The sequence below is a fragment of the Carassius auratus genome, chromosome 25 (genome assembly GCF_003368295.1).
Source record: "Carassius auratus strain Wakin chromosome 25, ASM336829v1, whole genome shotgun sequence".
Taxonomy (NCBI): Eukaryota; Metazoa; Chordata; class Actinopteri; order Cypriniformes; family Cyprinidae; genus Carassius; species Carassius auratus.
This window is the reverse complement of record NC_039267.1, coordinates 9,766,597-9,792,554: the sequence shown is the minus strand read 5'-3', so window position 1 is coordinate 9,792,554 and position 25,958 is coordinate 9,766,597. Positions and strand designations below refer to the sequence as shown.

The 25,958-nt window shown below is 34.7% G+C and overlaps 1 pseudogene; it reads right to left on the bottom strand.

The window, feature by feature from the left end:
* Positions 1-25,958, bottom strand: part of LOC113043204 (polypeptide N-acetylgalactosaminyltransferase 18-like) — a 50,773-nt pseudogene that overhangs the window by 10,783 nt on the left and 14,032 nt on the right.

Genomic DNA, 25,958 nt, shown 5'->3' with positions numbered 1-25,958 from the left:
ATTAAGGGGAAATGTGGCAGGTGCTCAAGCCTGGTGCAGTGGACTGGACACTAACCTGAGGCGTCAGGCCATGGCAGATGTACATGATGGGAATGTTGTCAGAGTCGGGACCTTGATCCAAACACAGATCCGGCCTCAGGCTGTTCCTCAGCTACAGGCAAACACACACACACACACAAAGATGCAATATATGAGCAAGCAGATCAGACCCATTCCACACTGCAAAACCGCAGAGGAGAAGATGGATTAACAATGCAAAAACCATCTTTCTTCCTCAGTCTGCTAATGGCCGATGTGTGCCCTGGAGCTCAGCTTTCCTTTGTCTTCACAATGGAGCTGTTAATTACGCTATTCCACAAAAGAATGCCAATTAGGAAAAGCGCTCTGCTGGCCTTGCGTTGTGATAAATGAAGAAACAGCAGGCCTTGAGTAAGAAAAATAATACTTAGTATAAACTGTTTCTATAACTCAATATTATGAGAAACAATGTCATTTATCAGATAAGCAATGTCTCTAAGCCCTAATAAACTGCTTTGAGCTATGTCAAGCTATGTTGTTATATTATTATGCCTTCAGAATGGATAAATATCTACTTTATGGATGTGCACATTTGATTAATGCAGAAAATCATGGTAACAGTGTTGACATTTTAAGACCTGATAAGCGAAACAAAATAAGATAAAAAAATGACAAAATGTATGACACTTGTCTTTAAACATTTCACTTCCTGAAAGCAGGATGATGAGAAAGTTTTTTGATAATGAAATAGCTCATTACTTTAAAAAACAATTGTTCTAGTTATTTTTTTGGCGGGGGGGGGGGGGGGGGGGGGGCTGTGATGCATTCTTTTAAGGACTCTTGAATGAATATTTGGCTTTTGATCAAATTAATAAATACTTTTAAGACTAACAAGGACTAATATATGTATCCTAATAAGTACACACACATATATATATATATATACATATACACACATTTTTACTAGAGCCCGACCGATATGGATTTTTGGGGGCCGATGCCGATGCCGATATTAACTCGAAAAGAGCCGATTTATAAGCCGATATTTTGATTTTGAAAATAAACTGGATATTAGACCCATTTCCTATAAACTGCACTTACACAACATTCAATAGCAAAATATCTGCCTGTTCTATGTATGTGGGCTGTATAAACCATTTTCCAGAAGGGATTTATGTAAAAAAATAAAAAAAATAAATAAATAAAAAAGCCTTAAAATTACAGTCTCAATGACTAAACAATTGCACATCAAAAGTATATATTTTTTAATGATCAAAAAACAGTCTGGTTTTAAACATTTAACACTTTTACTTTCTTCCAGTTGAAGCTGGTTTTAACAGTCTGTGTGTGTACTGTAAATAAATTATAATACTAAAGTTAAAGTATTTGCAGAAGTAGTCCCACACTGCTACAGCATTCACCTTTTTTTAGGTATCTGTAGGGCAGAAAGAGAGACAGAGAAAGAATAAGCATGTGTATTAATAATATCACCATGTATCATTACTCATGTCATCATTAGAATTATAATAATAATAATAAACAGGGATCTCCTACATAGGCAAAAATGAGAAAAAAATATATATATATATTTTATTTGTCAAGCAATAGGTATTACCTACTTATATTTAACTATATTATTTCAACATTTCCCTGTTGAAAAAAAAAGACAAAAGCGCGTGTTCAGCTCACATTTAGTTACATGTCCCCTCTGATTTAATCATTTCTGACGCACCTACTGTAGTTACTGTAACTACACTATATTTGCTCTCACAGACACAGACCCGTATATCTTCTCCTCTTCTCTTTGTGCAGTCTGAATCAAAACATCGTCATGCGCTGGCGAACGTAAAGTTAGCCTACTGTTACCGGAAGATTACGGAATCAATTCGAAGTTGAATGGTTAACGTTAGTGCCATGAACACACCGCTGTCAATTTTGAGAAGAACCACCTTCAAACAAGTTAATAGCAAGCATTTAAGGGGCCTGCTAAAAAGGAAGCTATATTAGCGTTAGAGTAACGTAACCAGCCTGAATTCACCAAATTGTGCTCTGGGCCTGAGGGTAGCCTCTTCTTCCTTGCTTCTCTCTTAATTTTCATCAGCAGGACTAGCGCTATCGCTCGCTTCTTACAACGGGACAGATACATGTTTGCTGCTGACCGAAAAGAGGAACAACAGACTATGAAAGAGCTCCCGCTAAAAGTTTTTAAAACTCCGCCAACGCCATAGCGCAGCGCAGCGTAAATCGCATTGTATCTGAAGGGCAACGCTAAACCCAGCGGCCAAGCGCCGTGCATACCGCGTCCTGTGTGAAAGGACCATTACGCGGTCATTATGTGGGAAACACACCGCAATAGAATAAGACTAAGTTAAATGCTAACGTTATAGTTTGACCTCTTATTAACGTTCGTGCTCTTCCACTGATAAACATGGTATTAGCTTTGTGGCTAATCTAATATAGCAATACATTAGCGGCTGTAAGTGATGTTACAGAATATTTAGAAGTGATAATGATAGGACCGTTAGCTAGAACTACCACACCATTTTTATATACAGTGTATGAACTAAATCTACAATCATTTCACATGAGGAACGACAGACTCACCTGGGTGGCTGATCGCTTTCTTCTGTAGTGAATTTCTGGCGCTGTTGTCAACTCTGGAGTTGCAGACCGCCCTCTGGTGGGCAAACTATGCAACACTCATAACATGAGTGAAGCATGAGACTCCGTTTCTCATGTTCCATCGGCCGTTATAAACGCCGATGCCGATTTAAATGGAATTAGCTCATATCGGCCGATAATATCGGCCGGCCGATATATCGGTCGGGCTCTAATTTTTACATGTGTAAACAAAAAAAATATGGCCTAGTGAAACCTGGCACTATATATCTATTCATTAGGGTTTTTTTTACACACAAATATATAAACTGCATCAGTTCTGCAAATGGACATTTAGCGATGACTGTTATTAGCCGATAAGTGGATACTCACTACACCATAAGCGATGGTCTCTGTGTAGGTTCTCATCTCAGAATAAATATTCTTCAGGAACCAGCTGAAGGGTTTGCAGCGAAGTCTCTCTCTGAGAGCTTCTCTTTCTCTGATATCACCGATATCGATCCCTGAGTCCTGCACACACAAACACCCACAAGCACATGCAGTCGTGAGCACACAACAACTCATTTACAGAGTGCAGAATCTAACAGCTAGAACATGATGCTCAGGGCTTATTGTATCAGTGCACATTTATCTCTGTCCTTCGGGCACTTATGGTAACTTCAAGAGAAGTGATGCTATATGGTGCGGCACTTCAAGACGTCGGCATGAAAGTGAGAGCTCATTAAGAAGCCCAAATAACTAGCTTAAATAAGTCATGCCATTGCATTTCAGCCCAATACAGCTTAACTTAAAATGACTAGCAGCATTTATCCTTTAACTTCCATCACACTCATTGCTTATTCAATTTATAAAACAGTGACAGACAAAAATGATAAAATCTCTAATGTGCAAAGGATAATTAAATTTAACTGTAGGCTACTAACGGCTTCCAAGCAATTTAGCATACTGATATACAAATATATATCTGAAACCTCAAGTGGAAATGCCTCTATTAAGCATTTTTTTTTTTTTAATTTAATTTATACACTACTATTTAAAAGTTTGGGGTCTGTAAAACAGTAAAACATTTCTATTTGAAAGAAACGGATACTTTTACTCAGCAGGATTTCATTAAATTGAACCAAAAAGACATTATTACATTATTTCCTGTTATAAAAAAAATTCTGAACCCTAGATTTGAATCCAATCAGACTTTAGAGCTTCAACCCCTCATATGAAGGGGGAGAGAGAGAGAGATGTAGTACCTGTTGTGGGACGTTCCAGGCCATATAAACGTGGCTCTTGAACTCGTCCATCCACACCTCGGCCACTCTCAAGGCGTTCCGGCGGACGTGAGTTGCCAGGTCCTCTGTGTAGGGCTTGTGGGCGCGCTCAATATGAGCTATTCTGGAACAGGGCATGACCTCCACGCTTCCTCCACACAGCCACACCTGATTACACACATCAATATCTCGTGTTTTGAATTAGGACAAGAATGAAGAAAAATTAGCTCTTGAAAACACCCTTTAACATCCATTAGACACTCCACAACAGTTGTTGTGAGTCATTAGGGAGTCTGTGAGTCATATAACAGAATAAACCAAATCACTGAAAAAAAAACAACAACGTGACTCAAAACTCCATGAGGAACAAAAAGTACTGTACTTTATAAAAAAAGGCTTTGTTAAACAAATAAGCTGAACAACACACTTCAAATCAAGGAGGCTTTTTTCTGATTATCAACTGAAGGTTATTCATTTCCTCACAGTGGAGCACTTTTTTTTTCAAAATAAACTCTTTTAAAATAAACCACATGGTAAGAACAATTTCAAAAGGAACTATTTGTGACCCTGGGACACAAAACCAGGCTTAAGTTGCTAGGGTATATTTTTAGCAATAGCCAAAAAAACATTGTGAGTCAAAATTATCAATTTTTCTTTTATGCCAAAAATCATTTGGATATTAAGTAAAGATCATTTTCCATGAAGATATTTTGTAAATTTCCTACCGTCAATATATCAAAACTTACTTTCTGATTAGTAATATGATTGCTAAGAATTCATTTGGACAACTTGAAAGGCTTAGATTTTTTTGGCACCCTCAAATTCCAGATTTTTTAATAGTTACATCTCAGCCAAATATTGTCCACTTGTCCTAATAGACCATACATAAATGGAAAGCTTATTTATTCAGCTTTCAGATTATGTATACATCTCAATTTTGAAAAATTGACACTTAAGACTGGTTTTGTGATCCAGGGTCACATTTCAGATATGTTGCCTGATTAGAGTATAAAAAAGGGATTATCCTCAATATTGAAAATGAATGGTGGCACAAGGTAAACTGTGCCCCCAGTTCTGGTCATTTCATTATTGTGAATTGTGGGGTGGTATGTCCAGATGATATAAAAAGTGACATGAAATGATTTTTTTGCTGATCATTTTGCACTCTTGTCTGTTTTAGAGTTAAAGGGGTCATTTGACATTGCTAAAAAAAGAACATTATTTTGTGTATTTGGTGTAATGCAATGTATTTGCGCGGTGTAAGGTTTAAAAAGATTTGGTTTTCTTAGTTTTTTTCAACCCATTGCACTCCTCCAAAGCTTTTGAACCGAAGTAAATCTTCAGACAGGATTATATAGGCATTCCACATTCCAGCGTGCTGAACTTCATCCAGACATTCGCACCCAAACACTTTCGTTCAGGCCTGGTTTGGTGAAACATGAAATGCAACATCTGGTCGAGGCATATGTCAGGATCGTTTCAGTGCAACTGAACTCAATGTTTAAAAGCAGCCAGTTAGCATTAGACTAAAAAATGATTTCAAGAGATCCTGGTGGTGTATTTTCTATCTGATAATTTGTTTAAATCGGGGGGGCATATTCATTATGATCTTATTGTTTGGCAGGCTTTTAACGCTATGACTATTTGGGCGGGATTCAACAGGAAGTGGACAGATGTGTGTTGTTCCTATTTGCCAGGAGAATGATTCATATGCATAATCATTGACAACAATCCCAATGATCCATGACTGAGCCGTCTGTTCTCCCGAAGCAGTAAAAAATCATTTCTCGCATTTGCATACAATACCTGCTGCAGACAGAGATATTCAGACCGTAATCTGTCACACAGAAGAACATTTCACAAGCATGAAATGAGAATCAAACCAGCTTTATATTGTCAGGGAGACATTTAAGACTTGGTCGCTTTTTAAAAAAAAAACACCAAGAGTGATCTAAAAAGAAAAAATCTTATGTGTTTTTGTTTTTTCATTTATTTTACATCTAAGCAATAAAAATGTACTAAATCTACTACTTTATCGTTTGAATCATTTAAACCTCACAAAATGTTACAAATAATCTCTAATTTAAATGTATACCAAACGATTCTGGTTCTATTCTTAAAACAAAGAAATATCATTATAATTACAAAATGAACACTGGGGAAAATATTAATTTCATTACGTTTTCTGAAAATTTCATTATTTTTCATTACTATTATAATGCTATAATAATAATAAAAATAATAGCAATTATTATTTATATATTTTTTTCAGATAATTTATCATGAAATATGTTTTCAGCCCAGCATTATTTTTATTATTATTATTATTATTATTAATAATACTAAATAAAAAATAGATTTAATTTTTGTAAGGACATTTAGATATTTTTAATGGAAAAGGGGATAAAATATTAATAATGAAAATATTTTTGTAGCATATTTTCTATTATGCATCATTTGTATAGGGCTCTCAGTTTTATTTACCGGTCCCCATACCTTATTTAACAGACCCCCTACCGAATCAACCACTAATAAGTATGTCACCAAAGGGGCGTTATGACAAAGTCATTATTCTTTACCTGGAACCAAAACAGACTGCAAATAAACCAAGCTGATCTGACATGATCAAAGACAGTTTTCATTCTCCATCACTGATAAACAGAGCCCTTAAGCGAGAGCTAAGAATAGAAGAGCACAGATGCGTTGACCTTTTATTGAGCATGTACCCTCTTTCAAAGCGAAAAATAGCTCCCGTCAACACAATCTCAATGAGGGTCAGCAAAACGGGAAATTTTCTTTTGCTTCAGTGCCTCCAGCATGAGTTTAAATGACAAGGTGCAATCTTACAAAACTGTCCATCAAAATATCTGGAAAAAATAACTGCAGTATAGAAGTTACAGTACATTACAAAAAAGAATTATTTAATCATGATGATGATGATATTACTTTATTATAGCATCATGATATTTAAAACAGCATCTGAATATTATCTCTAAAAACAAGGCTTAAAATCAGATGCAAGATGTTTCTGAATTCAATTGATCTGTTTTAGGTTTTTTCACTGTCAACAAGATAAAATACTGATTAAAAAATATTTTTCCAGTAATCTAAATAGACAAAAAAAAGCAAGCCTCAATTTTATGATATTGTCATCAAAAATTTAGAGTAAAAATTAAAATATCTACAATGCAGAAAATAATATAAATCAATAGATGAATCAATCTCGTTGAAAAAAAATAAAAATAATAACATTTAGCAAAAATAACATTTACTAAAAAAAATTCATTTATAAATAAAAGATATGTATCAATAAAACGTATTCAAATTAATATAAAAAATATATTTTTTGATTATTAGGTATTTTCACTCTAATACAAGACTTGTGTTATACATATATATATATATATATACATACTATATACAGTACTTTTTTTTCATATAGCTTCTGTTGACTAAAATGCAACCAAATCACAATGAAACTTGATCTAAATATCATGCCTGAGCTACAGACCTCCAAAACCCTGCTGCAGAGATGGACAAACTTTGTGCTTTGTTTCCTTCCTTTTTCTGCAACATCTGCAGGATTGCAACATTTGTGCGATGTTGCGTTTGGAGATTTGGGGACACAAAGGAGCTCAGAGGATGAGAGTGTGGAATTAGGCAGAAGAGACACAGCTGTAAGAGCAGATGTTGAGAGCCATTATCTCCACGCAGCACCAAATCCCACCGCACACATGGTGCCTGCCACTTCTCCAGACATTTTCATTTCCTCTCTCCTCATTGAGGCCCTTAGTGATGAAACACAGAAAAAAAAATCTGTGCGTGTAATGGAGGGTTTGATCTGCTCGGTATTGTCAAGGTGCACCCTGCATGGAGTGATTGCAACTTTGCTAGGCCAAATCACAGTGAGAGAAAGTGACCGTGTATCTGCTGTGGAGAGCCCCATTCACAGCCTGGGCTTGCATTCTGGCTGCGGAGGCTAATTACAGGGCTGCTGGGTGTGATGGGAGTCAGCAGAGGTCTGGATCGGGCTCTGTACATGTGTGATAGTGAGAGGTTAGGACCCCGCCAGTTTGGAGCGAGAAGTATGTTTGGCAGGTTATCATTAGCGAGGTGCAGAGAGCTCTACTTTAATTGTGTGCGATGACACACACAGACACAGAGGTCTATCTGTAACCAGAAGCTGCAAACCCCCACATATCCATCTACCCTCAAAGAACAACTTGCATAAAGTATCTTTTCATCAAATGAAACAGCATTATTCATCGACACACGTCTGCTCGTCTGCTCAAACTCTAGACATCCTGTCTCCTGCTGCACTTTCAAAACCTTCGTCGGCAGTACGAATATCTCTTACCCTGATTCCCAGCTCCACGTTTTCGCCTCCATAAACTTCCATCCCTTCATCCAGCAGACCAATCTCCTCGAAATACTCCCGATCCACTACAAAGCAGCCGATCAGAGCGGGGCTCCTGTTGAGAGAGGGGATACAAATGGCAACAATGAGGTTAAATGACTTACAAGAATGTATTTTACTACATTAATCATATTGTATACAGGATGAAACAGTTTCTTGAGTCATTTAACACAAAGGACATAAGTTATTAAGAAGACAAGGAGACTGATTTGTATCTGTCAGGGCTCTAAACTACGACTGAAATAGCTGCAAATGCGACAAAATGGCGTTGTATTTCTGCACACAAGGCTATCAACGCAGACATCAAATGATTTTTAAAAACTGCTTCTATTTAAAGTAGTCAATCAAAAATTTTCAGATTTCAATCAAAAATTTTAATGCATCAATCATAAACCTGCAGTTTCATAAGATATCCTTTCGCGAAGTCGAGATTACTTCCTAAGCACGTTATTGTTTCCTGCACTTGAAATCAACACATCACAAACTGGAATGTCTGATTTGCTGCCAAATGATTCTTAAGAAACAGTTTGTTTTAAGCGAGTCAATAAAAAATATTCATGAATCGGTCTCAAACTTGCTTGTGAATGCAGCTTCATCAGCTATCTTTACACAATATGGTGTTAGTAACTTCCTAAGTCAGTTTGGACTGCATGCTGTTTTTATCCAGCACATGACAATGAACAAACTGCAAACCATCAAATGATTAGGAAAAAGTTATTTTTCAGTGAGTCAATCAAAAAGGTTCATAACTCAGCCTTGAACTTGCTTGTGAATGCGGTTTCATCAGATATCATCTCGCAATGTGGCGTTAGTTCCTTATTAACTTTTAGTTAGTTTAAATTGTTAATTGTTAAATTAAATTCACTCAGTGAATCTGAATCAGTGAATCACAACTGACTCCCTCACTGAACCATGAGTCAGTGTACGGTTATGCCTTAATTGAAATGAACCAGGAACTGTTACTGGGATGTATATTTTAAGTTTAAGACATGCATATGTCCTATGTGTTATCCCACACATTAATATTCCAACATGTAATTAAATTAGGGCCGGGACTTTAACGCGTTAATTGAGATTAATTAATTACACAAAAAATAACGCGTTAACTAAGATTAATTAATTACAGAAAAAAATTCCCGCATTTTTAATAACTTATTTTTGCACCGCGGAACGTTTCTCACTGGATGAGTTTCGGCGGACCGATTATACTGAAGCACCAACTAGCGTTCGCATATCACCGCAGCAGCACATCGAGCCTCAAGTATCACCTCAACGCAAAACATATAGCAGCTAGCGTGGACTTTACACTTTATGTTGAACTAGGTATTATTTTGTTGGTGCAACAGTTTATGTTGAACTCTTTATTGTTTTGGTCAAGGTTATTGAGAGTTGGACTTAGTATGTTATGGCCTCTGAAGCAACAGAGGGATGTTTTCTAATAGTCGGGGTTTCCAATGTTCTGAATGTACTTGACAGTATTGTGTTTTACTTAAACACTTTACAGAAGGTTCCAGCACCTATAAGCTTCCTGAATTTCTGAAATGTACTATTTCTAAATTGTTTCTAAATATGCTATTGCTACACAAAAATTGCACTAGTCTGCTAGACTTGGTTGAACAAAAATAAACAATATTTTGTTGCTTAAGCTTATGTATTCAGTCATTATTCAGTGGTATACTATAAATTCATGTGAATAAAAATTACTTCTCACTGTTCTCAGGTCAAATATTTATATGCGATTAAAATGCGATTAATTTCGATTAATTAATTACAAAGCCTCTAATTAATTAGATTAATTTTTTTAATCGAGTCCCAGCCCTAAATTAAATATATATTTTCATGTTAATTAATAATGGTCATCGAAAAAGTATTCAGATATTTTACAAAAAATATTTTTGGTTATTACTTAGTATATGTAGTTCACTGTAAGGGAATTCTGGGAATTCAAAAAAGGTCCACTGAGCGGATGCTGGTAATATCTTGCATGATTACCTGATTGGTGCAGTTTGATTCTTCTGTGTCCACCAGGATTTAGGAGGGTTTAGATAGCGGCACCAAAGTTCCCAGTCGAACCCTTGAGCAGAGAGGGGGTACTCTTCGATCTCAAACGTGTCGTATTTGATGTTGTCGAATGATGGCGAGATGACCCGGGTTCTGTCCTCTTTGATTCTGTGAAGGATTGGTTCAGCCCTTGGATCAATACAAATAAAACATGCTTTAAGTTCACAGGCAGTAGTTTTTGCATGGATCTATCTAATTTGTTTCTTGAGAAACCCTCTGAAAACCCAGAGTACAATGTTTAATGCAGTCCCTTCCAAGCGAAAGGCCATTTCACACTTGATTATTGAAGCTGATTGTAGTTTTCACATTGGCGGGCAATGACTTCTCAGTACCCATCGATCTAAAACTTAAAATGTCATTGTGGGAGATAACGTTACTTTAAAAGACCATCTCAAAGTTGTGAAGACAGGCATTAGCGCTGCATTTGATCTCGGAAAGTAGCCTCAGGCTAGCTAATAGCTGTGCTATCACTCTGTAAAAACTGCATCGAGCCCTAGAGAATCGTCCATATGCATCCGTGAACTAGAACACAGCATGAATTGAGAGCAGGAATAAGCTGACGTGCATAAGATAGACTTGGACTCCATCCAAGCCCTTTAAAGGTGTTTTTCGACATGTTGCACAGAGAATAATTAACAGGTATGTAAGTTGACAGCTGTGCCTAGCATAGTAATTGCAGCGGACAGGCACGTCTGCTCATATTCCTGCCCTCATACCCACAGGGAAGAACACACATTTCGATCCACATGTACTGTAGGTCTCCTACATTTTAACTGTTACACTGGCTTAACATGTCATTTGATAAGCATGCAGGGTATTTGAATTAATTTTTATTGGGGTCAAAAGTGCAATGAATGTAAAAGTTACAGCACTTTATACAAACAATGAGCAAAAACAACATCACACAAAGACATGTTTATACCAAATCTGCATTCTCAGCATGAAGAAGGCAGCACAGCTAGATTTTTAATGAAATGACGCATGTCTATGAGCTTCTCTGCAGTAATAATTTTTTATTAGGAGGTTAGATCAATTTCCTATTGAATGTCTAAATGCAATGTCTAAATGCAAATAGCTGTGTTGGAAACCTTTATGAATATTTTGCATTCCCATGATGTTTAGTCATATCAAATAGGCCGTAACAGGACATACAAATGAGATTTCTTCAGAACCTTGGGTCTCATTTATGAAACACATGCAAATTGTTCTGTGTAAATTGTTCATAAAACCATTTCACCACACTGAATACTGTCTTTTTCAATCCAATATGGCAATTTGTATAAGAATGGCTTTACAAACAATTTACACTACTTTTCTTTTGCAGAAATGCTTAAAGAACAAATTATCTTGTTTCCATTCAATGGCTTCAACTTGAATAGCAGTATTCTAATTACATTAATCTGACGCTTTTATCCAAAGCGACTTACAATTGCTATATATGTCAGAGGTCACACGCCTCTGGAGCAACTAGGGGTTAAGTGTCTTGCTTAAGGACACATTAATGTCTCACAGTGGATTCGAACCCGGGTCTCTCACACCTAAGGTGGGTGTCTTATCCACTGCGCCAACACCACCCCTAATAAAAATACATTATCTGTTATAAAAAAGATACAATATAGAGAAGACAGATGGTCACTTCAACATTTTATTTTCGTTCATAACTCAGAAAATACTACAAATCTACCTACCATAATTTAGTATAATAAAATGTAATATATAACATCAGAATATTCAGAGGTAAATCTAAATATAGTTATAATTTTGAATATAGAAGTAAATCAGAATATTCAGAGGTAAAACTGAATATATAGTTATAATTCTGAATATATAGAAGTAACTCATAATATATATTTATTAATCACATCAAACAAATAACAAATCTTCCACTATACACTATAACAGACAAATTATAGCATTTTGATGCAAATACTTTATACATTTTATTAATTGTATATATAATAAGCATAATATTTTAAAAGCATCAAAACTTTACAGAAGTAAAAACCTTCTAGCACTTTTACTAGTAATGGTAACAAAAAGACTTAAATTTCAAGTGTCACTGACCATCCGACGCTGAACTCCACATGGGCATCAAACAGGGCCACGACGGGAGCGGTTGCAGCCCTCCAGCCGCTGACCCGAGAGCGAATCAAACCCTCTTGCTTGTTATGTCGAACCACTTTAATGAAGTCGGGCCGCTGCTGGTTGGTCTCGTCCACAAACCTCTGCAGGTTTTCTGACAGTTCAGCTTTGAACAAAGTGAACGAAAGAGGGATTAACTGAAAAGAGTCTCTTCATGCAATATAAAATTCAAACCCGATACCTGCTGTTTGCTTAATCACCCTGCTGGCCTGGTGAGTTTCAGTACTCACCAGAAATGAAGCGGGGAGACCCTAGTGACACGTGTACCTGACTTTTATTACATTCTAATCAAAATTCGTTTATATAGCCTCCCCCTTCGACCTCTCATGGAATGACTAACATGAACTGAAATGCTGAGAACATCAGACACTAATATTTGCCAGCGGTCTGTGATATTTGGAGCCTCTACCACTGTCTACTGGTGATTACTCCCCTCCCATCTGTCTCCTCTGCTGTTTGTTTTTATTAGGCAGAGAGCCATCATCCTGTCTCACCACAGCAACCAGATGATGTGAGGTGGGGCCACTGTCAATCTGTGGGAGAATGAAACGTCCAAACCTCTGCACCTCATGTTAACCGCCCAGCCCACTTACTATATCCCACACTTGCTGAGTAAAGGGTCACTGTAGCATAACTGCTGTGAAGTCATTTTTCTGGAAAAACCAAATACTCTAGAGGTGACTGAGAGCAAATAAAAGCTTTTGCTTCTGATCGGCCTGAGATGAACCCGGCTCAGTAGTGTACTTTACTGCACAGAGCCTGTAGTTATCTTCAGAAAGTAGTCAGTCTTAAGCACATTCTACACAGGGGTTTTTCAAACATTTGGGTGTCAAGGACCAACAAATGCGTTTATCCCCGAGCAGGGACACAATATCTTATTATATTTCAGTGTATACAGACCTATTTATAAAAAAATAATGACACTATATTTAAATATCTGTCTTACTTTAGTCAGTTTTGTTATGAAACCAAAGGACACTATTAAATTACTAATCTTTAAAATATTTATTTATTGGTTTTAAGTTTAAGTAAAAGTGTATAATATTTATTTTATAATTTAATATATTAATAAAATATTAAAGGGGTAATATGATGCGATTTCAATGTTGCAAGCTCTTGGTGCATAAAGAAGATCTGTAAAGTTACAAAGACTAAAGTCTCAAATCCAAAAAAGATATTCTTTATAAAAGTTAAGAGTAAACCACTCCCCCCTAAAACGCCCCTTTTAAATATGCCCCAAGATGATTACAACACTATGTGGGAAGATTAGCATAACGCCGCCCAAATGTTCACGCAAATAAAGAAGGCATAACTTTTATTCTCTGTTGCCACTGCTGCCATGATGTGGAGTCGCTGTGTGTTTCGTTGTGAAAGAGAAACTACTTTGTTTGGCCTTCCAAAAGTGTACATAACTAGAAATCAGTGGTTAAGTTGTATTTACGAGAATGTTCCAGAACAGTCCAACCCAAATATTCAGATGTGTGCTGTGCATTTTATGGAGGATGAGGACTGTTTCCTGAACCATAGCCTACAATGCATCTGTGGCACAATGGCTGTTTCTATAAAGTTGGGCAGTTCAAACATTGCAAGGACAGTCTGGACAGACTCATAGCCTGTAGGTACATTATTTATATTTAAATAATTTGTTATTGATGATTCAAACGCAAGTTTTGAGCAGTGTAAAGTAGGCTTGTTGTTTGTCGTTTCTCCAATCACAAATGCAAACATGGTTTTATGTTTACGCAATGCGATATGCAACGTATCGCTTAAAAAGACAGAATAAGTCATTATAATCAGTAATTATGTCTCCACTGGATGCAACAAATGCCTCGTTTGTAATGGGTTTTATTGGTTTTGTCTTGTCTAGCGATGTCCGGATCACAAACAAATCTTTCCAGTTAACTGGTTCTTCTTAGTGAACCGGTCGAACCAGTTCAACAAATCGAACTGAATCGTTTGAAATGGTTTGCGTCTCCAGTACACACTCATCCACAAATGATTTAAGTTATTCGGTTTATAAATGTTCCTTATACTTCCTCTGATTCAAAATAAACCAATATCCTGAGTTATTAATTTACTCCTAACAGTACATTGATTGAACTGCTAAAAGTGAACCGATGATGGTTTGTGCACGAGCAGAGCAGCTGGAGAAGGCATATGTTAAGGTGCGTAACATTTCTGTCACACAGTTGAGTCATTCGGCCAATAACAATGCGCTGGATAGCTGGCCAATCAGACCACATGTCGCTTTTTCAGAACAATTATTACAGAACTAAGCCTTTCAAAAATCAATGCGTTTCAGAAGGCGGGGCATAGAAGAGAAACAATAATGTGCATTTTATGGAAAATAATGTTTTTGTTTTTACCTTAATCTGCATAAACACATTTCATTACACCAAATAAACAAAATTATGTTGTTTATTAGCGGCATCATATGACACCTTTAAGCAGAATATTGCTATGCATTACTTGTTGTTTTAAAACATTTATTTTTAATTTATCAATTTTATTGCATTGACAGTGTATTTTATATTTGATATTATATAATCATTTAAAAAAATATTACAATCATATTAAATTAAATATATTTCTATTATAAACTATATTCATTACTGACTGACAGTGTGTTAAATACTTGCAATTATTATATATAAAGTATAATAAATACTAATAATTATATTAATAATATTACTAACAACTTTTATGTATTATTATTAATATTTGTTTAATTCTTTTTTTATTACCTTTCTTACATTAAGTGTATCTTATATATTTATCATTGCATAACATTAAAATATTATCTGTAAAATATTAATATTAACAAAGATTTACTAAATTACTAAAAACTTTAAAACCTTATTTGAAATTTTTACCTTAAGGTTTATAATTGATTATATATATGATATATAAATTATATTTAACAGTATTACTTATTAATTTATTATTACAATATTAATATTATCAACACTAATTTATGAATATATTTTAAATATTTTGTAAAAGATTCAAAAATTGTAATTTTTTATTAACATTTAAAAATTTTCAAGTTAAATTCAACAGGTGACCAGAAACTCCTTATGGACATGATAATATGTAAAAAGAAGAACTTAGAAATAAACATAAATTAATTTTAAAGAAAGGAAGCTGTGGATTAAGCTAATAAACCCAGTTATACTGTACTCTACATGATACACTGTATGTACTAATGGCACAATTATTAATTCATTTATCTATTTATTTTAATTTTACTTTATTGCCAGGTAATGCTTGGACTAATATAAAGAATATAAAGTATTTGTACAAATGTAAATATAACCCAAAGCAGAATATATGCATGCACATGTCAAAACATCTACAAGAAACATTACTCCATGTGGGCACCTTTCAGACACTATGATTTTTCACACATCACAGATACCATTTAGGACAGATAATATGCAATATGGCAGTGAATTTCTCTTCAGAAAAAGAATTGGCTTGATTAAACTGACTCCTTCTAGACCAGAATGTTTGTAAGAAAAATGACTCTCTTCTGATGCCAAAGCATAAAACATTTAGTTCTGCATATGGGATACATGTTGGCTGCCCATAATCCCCTAGTGTTATCATGTTACACACCTCAAAAATATGCATTATGCATCATAATCTGTCATTCATGAGTCAATCCCCACTGATGGAGTCCCTGTATGCCCCCAGCAAATCAAAATATTAGCACTGGGGCAAAAACAAGCCCTCACCGTTGTTGCTGTTGTCATCCACGAGGATAATCTCCTTCAGTAAGTGGGAGGGCGTTCGATGGATCGCCGAATGAACGGAACGCAAGATGACCGACAGCGCCTCGTTCACAAAGATGAAGATGATGCTGACTTGTGGTAGACTGGAGGGGTACGAGATGTTTCTGCACCTGCATAAATACAGGATCACACACCTGAAAAAGAAGTCTTTTCAAGATTAAATATCTCAAATATTTTTCTTTTCTTGAGTTCTGCCTTTAATCACAATGGAAAAACATTTGCGACTGGAATTAAATTTCAGTTGGAAGAGGCAAAAAAAGAGGTGGTTATGTATTTTGAGTTAAATATTTAATTAAAAATGAAAGAGCAAGACTGTTTTAATTTAACACAAACATTTTCCATAGGCGGTTTGAACAATCACATAACCGGAGGCGTTTAATTCCAGTTTGACACTTTGAAAGATTACGTCTGCACCAAATTTATTATTGCTCAGTCTCATATAAATATGCATCCACATGGATGTGACATCAAAAGAAAAAAAAAAAAAGTTACATGCTATTAGCAAAATTAAAGCCATGATCTATCATTGTACAGAAAGATAAAATAAATCATAAAAATATTTATAATTAATATAAAATATTTTCCTATTTAATATAAAATATTTTCCTATTTAATATAAAATATTTTCCTATTCCTTTTTATTTTACCTCAGATAAACAACATTACATATCACACGGTGTTATTACTTAATTAACAAAAATTTTGTTCAATTTAAAAAAAACATATGTGAAAAAAGTTAGAACACCCTATGATTCAAATGCAGATCCACTTTTATTAACAATAACTTGAGTTAATTATTTTCTGTATGACTTTATCAGTCTCTCACATCGTTCTGGAGGAATCTTGTCCCACTCTTCTTTACAACGTTGCTCCAGTTTATTGAAGTTTATTCTTTTCAGTTTATTCTTTTCTTTTCAGCCATTCGGTTGTAGATTTGCTGGTGTGCCTGGGATCATTGTCCTGTTATGATATTGCATCATCCAATCTTGGCCAAGCTTTAACTGTTGGTTAACAGAGGAAATCATGGTCAACTCAATGACTGTGGGGTGCCCAGGTCCTGTGGCTACAAAACAAGCCCATAATCCTAAACCCTCCATCAGCCACAGACTTTTGGTATGAGGTGTTTGTGCTGACATACTTGTTAGGTTTTCACCAAACGTGCTGCAAACATCTCCACCTTGGTCTCATCTGTTCAAAGGACATTGTTCTAGAAGTCTTAAGATTTGTTTAGATGCGACTTTGCAAACCAAAACCTTGCTGCCATGCTTTTTTAGATAGAAGATGTTTTTTTTTTCTGGCAAGCCTTCCGAATGTGCCATACTTATCCCATATTTTCATAATTGTAGTATCATGAACTTTATAATTTCACATGCTAGCTGAGGCCCGTAGAGTCTGCGGTGTAGTTCTTGGGTTGTCTGCCATCTCTCTGAGCGTAACACGGTCTGATTTTGGGGTGAATTTGCTGGGAAGTCCACTCCTGGGAGGATTGGTGTCTGTTTTGAATGTCTTCCACTTGTAAATAATCTTCCTCACTGTAGAATGATGGACTTCAAATTGTTTGGAAATGGCCAAGTCACTCTTCCCAGATTGATAGCAGCAACAATTGCTTCTTTAAGCTCATTGCTGATGTCTCACACTTGTTGATGATCAGTTAATCAAAGGCTTTTGATTAGCAGTGCATGACTGCTACTTACCCTCTTAATTCCTATGTTGGGTGTCCTAACTTTGTCACAAATGGTTTTTTTATTTTGGTTTTATTTTTGATAAATAAATATGGCAAAGTGGATTATGTGTTGTTGTTCATCAAGACCTTTCAACGACTAGGTTTTATTTTTATTATAATGTCCTGAAACAGAAAACCATCAAGGGTATCCTAACTTTTCCACATGACTGTATGTGTGTGTGTGTATATATATATATAAGGGATGCACCGGTTGACCGGCCATAAATCGGAACCATACGCGATCTGCAATTAGCCGGGTTTTGGTCTTTTTTCTGCTGATTTTTACAGAAGTGCGCCTGCGTGTACAGACTACATTGTAATCATTCGCTATCATGTCACTTGTGTGGAAGTGTTTCGAAATCTGTGTGCAGGACACGGGCAGCCCTTCAGCACTGGAAGGGGTCTGAGGCACACATAGCATTAAGCGAACAGCTGTTGGTTTACTGGTGCACAAATAAGAGTCCCTTTCCTTCTCACTGAAGCTGCGCGAGCGTATACTGTACCTGTCCGCGCCCTGCACACACGGAGACAGTGAAGGGATGTTCAGGACAACTTGTTGCTGGTGTGTTGGATGAGAATCGAAACGGACTAAACTGTGACAAAACTGAAATGTTTTTTTTTTTTTGTAAAGTAGAACTTGCATACACGTTTGAAAAGCCAGAAGTAAACGTCAGTTCTGTATAGGATCATTATTTTTATTTTACCTTAAAATTACATCGACTTAATTTGATTTAAAAATCACCTGCTGTAGCACACTTAAGGAGAAGAGGGTTTCATTCATCCAATTAAAACATTTTAGGGTAATGATTCACATCTATATATTTTTAACTTGAGCCAATAGTTATTTATTTTTCATTTGGCTAAAGTGAAAAAATATAGATATGAATCATTACCCTATTATTATTATCTTCTTAATTGGACGAATGAAACACTTTGCATCTTTGTTTTATTCGCACGAAATTTATTTGATTTTAACATTTTGAAATAATTTATAGAATACTTTTATTTTGTCTCACTGGTAAAGACCTTTTTTATTTAAAACCAAATTTAAAAACTAAAACAAATACTGAATGCTGATTAAGAAACATCTTATTGAATGTGTGTTGATTGTGTTGTTTTGGACTGTAGAACCATGCAGTTATTACCTTTAATTTCACATGGTTATAGTTAATCTTTTCATTTGAGGCCATTTCTATGTAGTTTCAACCCAATTCAAAACCAAAAGCTAAATGCTGATGTCTGTATCATCTATGTTTGTATTGAATGTAGTCTGCTTACTGTGCAGTTACTGCCGTTAATTTCAGATGGTTACAGTTATTGTTTTCAATAGTCAAAAGCCTGTTTGGCCTTTTAAATACCAAATAAACATCTTGTTTATGCATGCCTTCTTTCTTGTTTGTTGCGTAAAAAAAATATCGGTATCAAAATCGGCCATGAAAAATCATGATCGTGCATCCCTAATATATATATATATATATGTTTAGATAGATAGATGAGTGATTGTTTCACCCGTCAGGCCTGAGGTCTGGGATGGCTCTGTCTAGAGAGAGTCTGTCGCTGAGGTAGCCATTGTAACCGTAGTACTGGAACTTTTTCAGAGCCACCTTGCGGCTCTCGGGGCCGAGGTCATGACCCCAGTGTGCAAAAAGAGAGTCTGAGAGGGTCTGGTCAGCTGTATCTTCCCCATCTTTCAACGGTTTCTCTGGAAGTTCTGACGAAAAGAACAATATCAGCAATGTTAGTGATGGCTCAAGGGCTTCTGGGTAAACATGGTCATCACATCTTTAACAAACTCATTTTCACTCATGTTGAGTTAGTGAAAACAAATCATGTAGACACTGAATATAATTTATAAACAATATAATAACAATGATTAACACTAATAACAATTATAACTGTTATTATTATTACTTCTAATATTATTAGATAGTGCTGTCAAGTTGATTAATTGTAATGAATCACATCCATTATAAAAGTGTTTACATAATAAATATATGTGTACTCTGTATATACATAGTCATATTTATATATGATTTATGTTATACAGTACATAAATATAAATGTATATTAAATATATGTCATATATATATATATATATATTTAATGTATATATGTTTTCTTATATATATATATGTGTGTGTGTATTTATATTTACATATAAATATACTCAGTACACATATATCATGTAAACAAACTTTTATTTTTGATGCAAATTAATTGTGATTAACTGATTTGACAGCACTAAATAATAATAATAATAATTATTATTATTATTATTATTATTAAATGATTATTTCTAGTATTATTATTTCTGTTGTTGCTGTTAAATAACAATACTATTAAAAGTTAAAATAAAAACAATAATAAAACAGTGAAAATTACTATGATTACTCAGTAATTATTATTATTATTATTATTATCATCACTATTATTAATATTTCTAAAGTATTATTGTTATTATTCAATAACAACAGTATAATTAATAAAAACAACAGTTTTAAAGATTAAAAAACACCAATAATAATACAACATATTAAAATTATTGTTTTATTATATATAAATCTTAAAATAAATTTTCAATAACAATAAAATTGTAGTATTAATAATTTATGTATATATATATATATATATATATATATATATATATATATATATATATATATATATATATATATATATATATATATATATATATGTATTAGTAACACCATGGGTTTTTAACCATGCACCATTGTTATTCAATATTTTTTGGACATGCGCCATGGCCATCCCACATCTTTTTAAGTACCTGGGTGTACTATGTAATAGGAATATGGTATTGTTCATTATTATGATATAATGGTATAATCATATAAATGAAAGACAGCCAACTGCAGTTTGGAATCTATTACTACTAAAATAATGAGTCCATTTCTTCTCTAACTTCCATTCATCAAGTCAGCGATCCCATCAAGGTCTTATGCAAAGCTAATCCTTCTGACCCAATCTCTCCATCAAGCTGTCTAAGAAGCAAATCAAAATCAAATTCACATAATATGAATATATGACATGTTGCAGAACTATGAATGCTGAGTACGCGGGCAGAACAGAAGGAAAGTGCCCTGGCAATGCTCGAAGAATGATGAAAGGCCAATGCGCGTAATTAAGGAATGCTAATTAACAGCAGAGGTTATTTAATTACAGCCACTGCAAAGAGCTGGCCTGCGGAGAATAATACATCTTTGCCACTGCAGACACTGACAGTTTGAAACCAACTTCAGACCAGGAGACACTGCTTTCATGAACTAGAAATGCCTTTTAAGGGGCTGTCGTGTAAACATACACAAAAAGAAGTCTGTTTCAGGCTTCCAGTCCTTCAAACGCACATCCGAAAATCACTGAATCATTAACAAATCAGCTAATCTTTAACATTTTATTTGTAGCTTACACTTTTCAATTATTTTCCAAAGCCGAAGGCTAGTCACAAGGCTTGAAAATCACACCCCCAGTAAATTAGAGCTTAGCCTCATTCCAGCTCTATTCAGCAGAGTAGCCTACATTCAAACAGCCATTGAGAAAACAGGCCACTGGCTAGAAATCAAACAGCAAGATGAATAACAGTATTAAAGATCCAAAAAGCCTCCATTATTGTGTTTAGAAGTTCAATTCACTGTATAATTCAGGTAGTGTCAACATGACCACGCTGATGTGCAAATAAATGCTCTATATAGGTGTCCTCTCTGCTGTTGTGCTCCAAGTGACTTTAGATGCAGACGAAAATCACTGACACTGTAGATTTGTGTCAAGATAAAAAAAAAAGGAGGGAGTCAAACAGAGAATGAATTACTGCAGAAACTGACAGATCAGTGTAAGTAGGTTGAAAGATGGATCTTCTCAGCATATGATATGAACAAAAGGAAAAATGCTTTAAAGTTTGCTCATAGCTCCTACTGTGATGTACCTACTGCTCTCCAGAAGAGAATGACAGATGAAAATGAATGTGCCTCCGGGTAGAGAAGAAATCAGCATTTATTCACATAATAACTAAATTACTTGCAGAAGTGCTAAGCAACAAGCTAAATATATGAAAATACAGTTAGGAAATACATGCTTAAATTAACTTAGCCATTCATTTTCACCTTCTTTAAATCATCACCCTTACTGACATTTTGTTCCTATTTATGTGTGGAATAAAAAGAGGAAACTTGTTGTTTTCAGATAGCCAAGTCAATCTTGTAAAATAAATTTTGAATCTTTTTTGTCTTTAGTCAAATAAAGTTTATAATAATTTTTAACAGCAAAACTTTATAGGTTCAAACGCACGCATCGCACATTATATTATAATAGCCCAAACCCAATTAATAATAAATCCCCATAGTTGCCTTTAACATTTACTCTATTATCATTATTTTTGAATAAATAGATACACATCTTTCCATCATCATGCATTTTGACCCTTTATATTTATATATTTTTTTATAAATACATTTTTTCATCATCATGCACTTTGCACCCTTTATATTTATATATTTTTTTATTTAAAAAAATGTTCATCATCATGCACTTTGCTTCAAAACTTTTGTTTCAAAAAACCTAACAACATCAATAATTAAAAACATATATAATTATCAAATGATTATTTTTAGTAGTACTGTACATTGTTGTTGTTAAACAACAATAACAAGAAGTAATAATAAAACATTATTATAATTATTGGTGATAATTAGTGATAATTATTGTTCTTCATCTTATTATTATTATTATTATCCAACAACTATTGAATCTATTACAATAATACTTTATAAATAATTATAAGTGATAATAATAATAATTATTATTTATAAAGTATTATTGTACAATAACAATATAATTAATAACAATAATTGTAAAGATATAAATAATAATAATGATAAATATTAAAATAGTATATATGTATATATTAGGGCTGTCAAAAATAGCTCGTTAACGGCGTTAATTAGTTGTTTGTCGTTAATTACGTCAAATTTTTTAACGCATTTCACGCATGCGCAGTGTGACAAATTATTCAGGTTAGGAAAGTCTCGTTGATCTCTGAATTCTCAAGATAGTAAAAAACAGCGGCGAGCGCCGCGACGAAAACACCGAAGAAGCTTAAGGTTTTACCCCAGTTACTCTCAAATACATTCATGCCAAGCTCGATAAACAGAGATGACTTTGGTAGTTGATACGCTGGAGCTTCTTCTTCCTGTTATAGCAGTGATCCTCAAATCTGGCTTGCGAGTTTCCTGCAGAGTTTAGCGCAGACTCCAATTAAACACACCTGCCTGTGATTTACTAATGATCCTAAAGACACTGATTAGCAAACTCATGCGTGTTTGATTAGGGTTAGAGCTAAACTTCGCAGGAAAGTGGATCTCGCGAGCCAGATTTGAGGATCACTGTGTTATAGCGTCCTGTGTTTCACACTGCGCATGCGCAGAACGCCTACATGCAATGCAGCGAAAATTACAGCTGTTTGGGAAAGCATATGCATTTTTACTTGGTTTTACTGGCACTTGAAGCCTTCAGAACGTGAAAATATCGATCCTAAAGTATTGTGGCAGAGCAAATGAACACCTCCCAAAAACAAGAGTGCCCAGAGTGCTGCTTATGTGATTGTGGCGCATGTTTGTGTTTCTGAGTTCATTCTTTCGAGTTTCTCTATCCATAATTTCATAGATATGTGGCTATATTTAACCACTGGTTCACCTAAAACTCTTACACTATCTGTAGTTAAATGGCATGGTTTGATATAGTGCTCAGGTAAATTTGATCTAAGTAAATGTTAAACTTTTGAAATTCAGAAAAAAAGAACCACATGATGAAACAATACATGAAAATTATGTATCTGTGTCCTGTTATTTATCTTTTGGTATGCATTTCAGAAAAAAAATGGTTAGGATTCAGGTGTAGTGGCAAATAGTGATTAATCATGATTAATCCACTGAAAATTCTGATTAATTTGATTAAACATTTTAATCATTTGACAGCCCTAGTATATATATATATTTATATATGTGTGTGTGTGTGTGTGTGTGTGTACAAAATAACGTATTATAATAACATAATTATCTTGTATTTTTCAATGCAATAACCATTTTGAATTCCTAAATGTGTTAAGTATTAAAAGCATTAGTCAAAGTAAACAAATTATTACTAAAAATAATTATTATTACAAATATACATACAGTACTATCATGGGCTTTAATCACCAAAAGTATAAGTCAACATAAAGTACATAAAAATCTTTTATAATACATTACAAAAATTAAGCACAACAGCAACATTTCACAGCTTCGCACCACAACCTCCTGTAGCGACAAAAACACTATTATCTTGCAATTATGTTTTTAATGCAATAACTATGATCTTCTTCCCAAAGAACTTGGATGTCCTTTACTCACCAAACAGAACTAATGATATATAATCAACTCCAGAAAAAGTACAAGCTCATTTCATCAGGCTCTTCAAAATCAATTAATATAATCCTTACCCGCTGTGCTCAGTAAAGTTAAAGTAGGCTATATACTTACACACACTTCTAAGTAAATAACTTTTACATCCCTTCAAGCTCTAAGTACTAAAGTTTCAACAAAATAAAGAAACTCAAAGTAATATCTCTTTACCACCAAAACCTGGCTTTCTTTCTTCTGCGAACATTTTTGAAGAAAACCCTGGCCAATCTCTTTACTATAATGAAAAAGAATGAGGACTGTGTCTGTCAAGCTCCGAAATGACAAAAAAGCAACATTAAAGTATCATAACGGTGGTTCATAAGACATGTGCACCATATCCCGAGTCTTTCAAAGTCATGCGATAGCTTTGAGAGAATACATTATTCAATATTTTTCCTTTAGTGCTCCACAGAAGAAAGAAAGTCGCACAGGTTTGGAACGACATGAGGGAGAACCATTTCTTTAAAATGCTGAAAAATAGAAAAGATTCATTTTGTAAGATAAATATAGTAAGAAGGATCCAAAACGAAGTTGTTTCCCTTTTTAAAATGCGAAAGCCTCGGGAGGGTTGCGTCACGCCGGACGGCTAGCATTTCTGACCTCGCCTGTGGCATGCCGTCTGCCTGTCAGTGCCAGCTCTATGAGCGAATGTAAAACAAGACACCCAGCATGTAACCCAAACCAGTGAGTTCAGAAGAACACATGCAAACAGCCTGCAAATGCAAAAACATCATGCTGTTCTGACATTTCGGAGAAGCTCTTGCTATAGATATAAGGTTCGTGTGAGAGCATGTCACATGTGTGTTTGTCTGAAGAGGACTCTGACTCACAGACCCAAGACCACAATGAAAGCCAAAATATGAGAGCACTCACATGACCCTAATGAGCTACATACTGTAGCTGACCTAATGTTTTGCTGTCAAATTTATTCAGACCCATGAGACAACGCAGACGGCCAACAGAGCTCTGCTTCCTGAAGACATACTTTCCATGTTAGGATCATTATCAAGACAAATCGCTGGAAAAACAATGGGTGTTCCTTCTTATGTCTTGGGGCTTGCTTTTTATTTAGACCAACTGATTTTAACTTAAAGGTCATATCATATCATTATTTACTCTATGTTTCAAATATCTTTTATGTAAAGATTTTATTGTTTTAATCTGGTCCCAGATCCAGATTTTCCACCATCATTTATGAAAATCTATCATTAGGAGTGAAATAACAAAACATTTAAACCAACACAATATTTACTGTGTGAAATTGATTTATATGATTATGTGTGTGTGTGTGTGTGTGTGTGTGTGTTTGTGTGTGTATTTCAGTTGTAACATCATTTTCACCACCATAACAATTCTGCAAATTCTTTTTATTTTTTTAAAAAAATTTTACGTTCATAAAGAGAGGCTATATGAAGAAAAAAAAACAAATGCAAAAACTGAAAATATGAATTGTATGCATTTCAAACACAT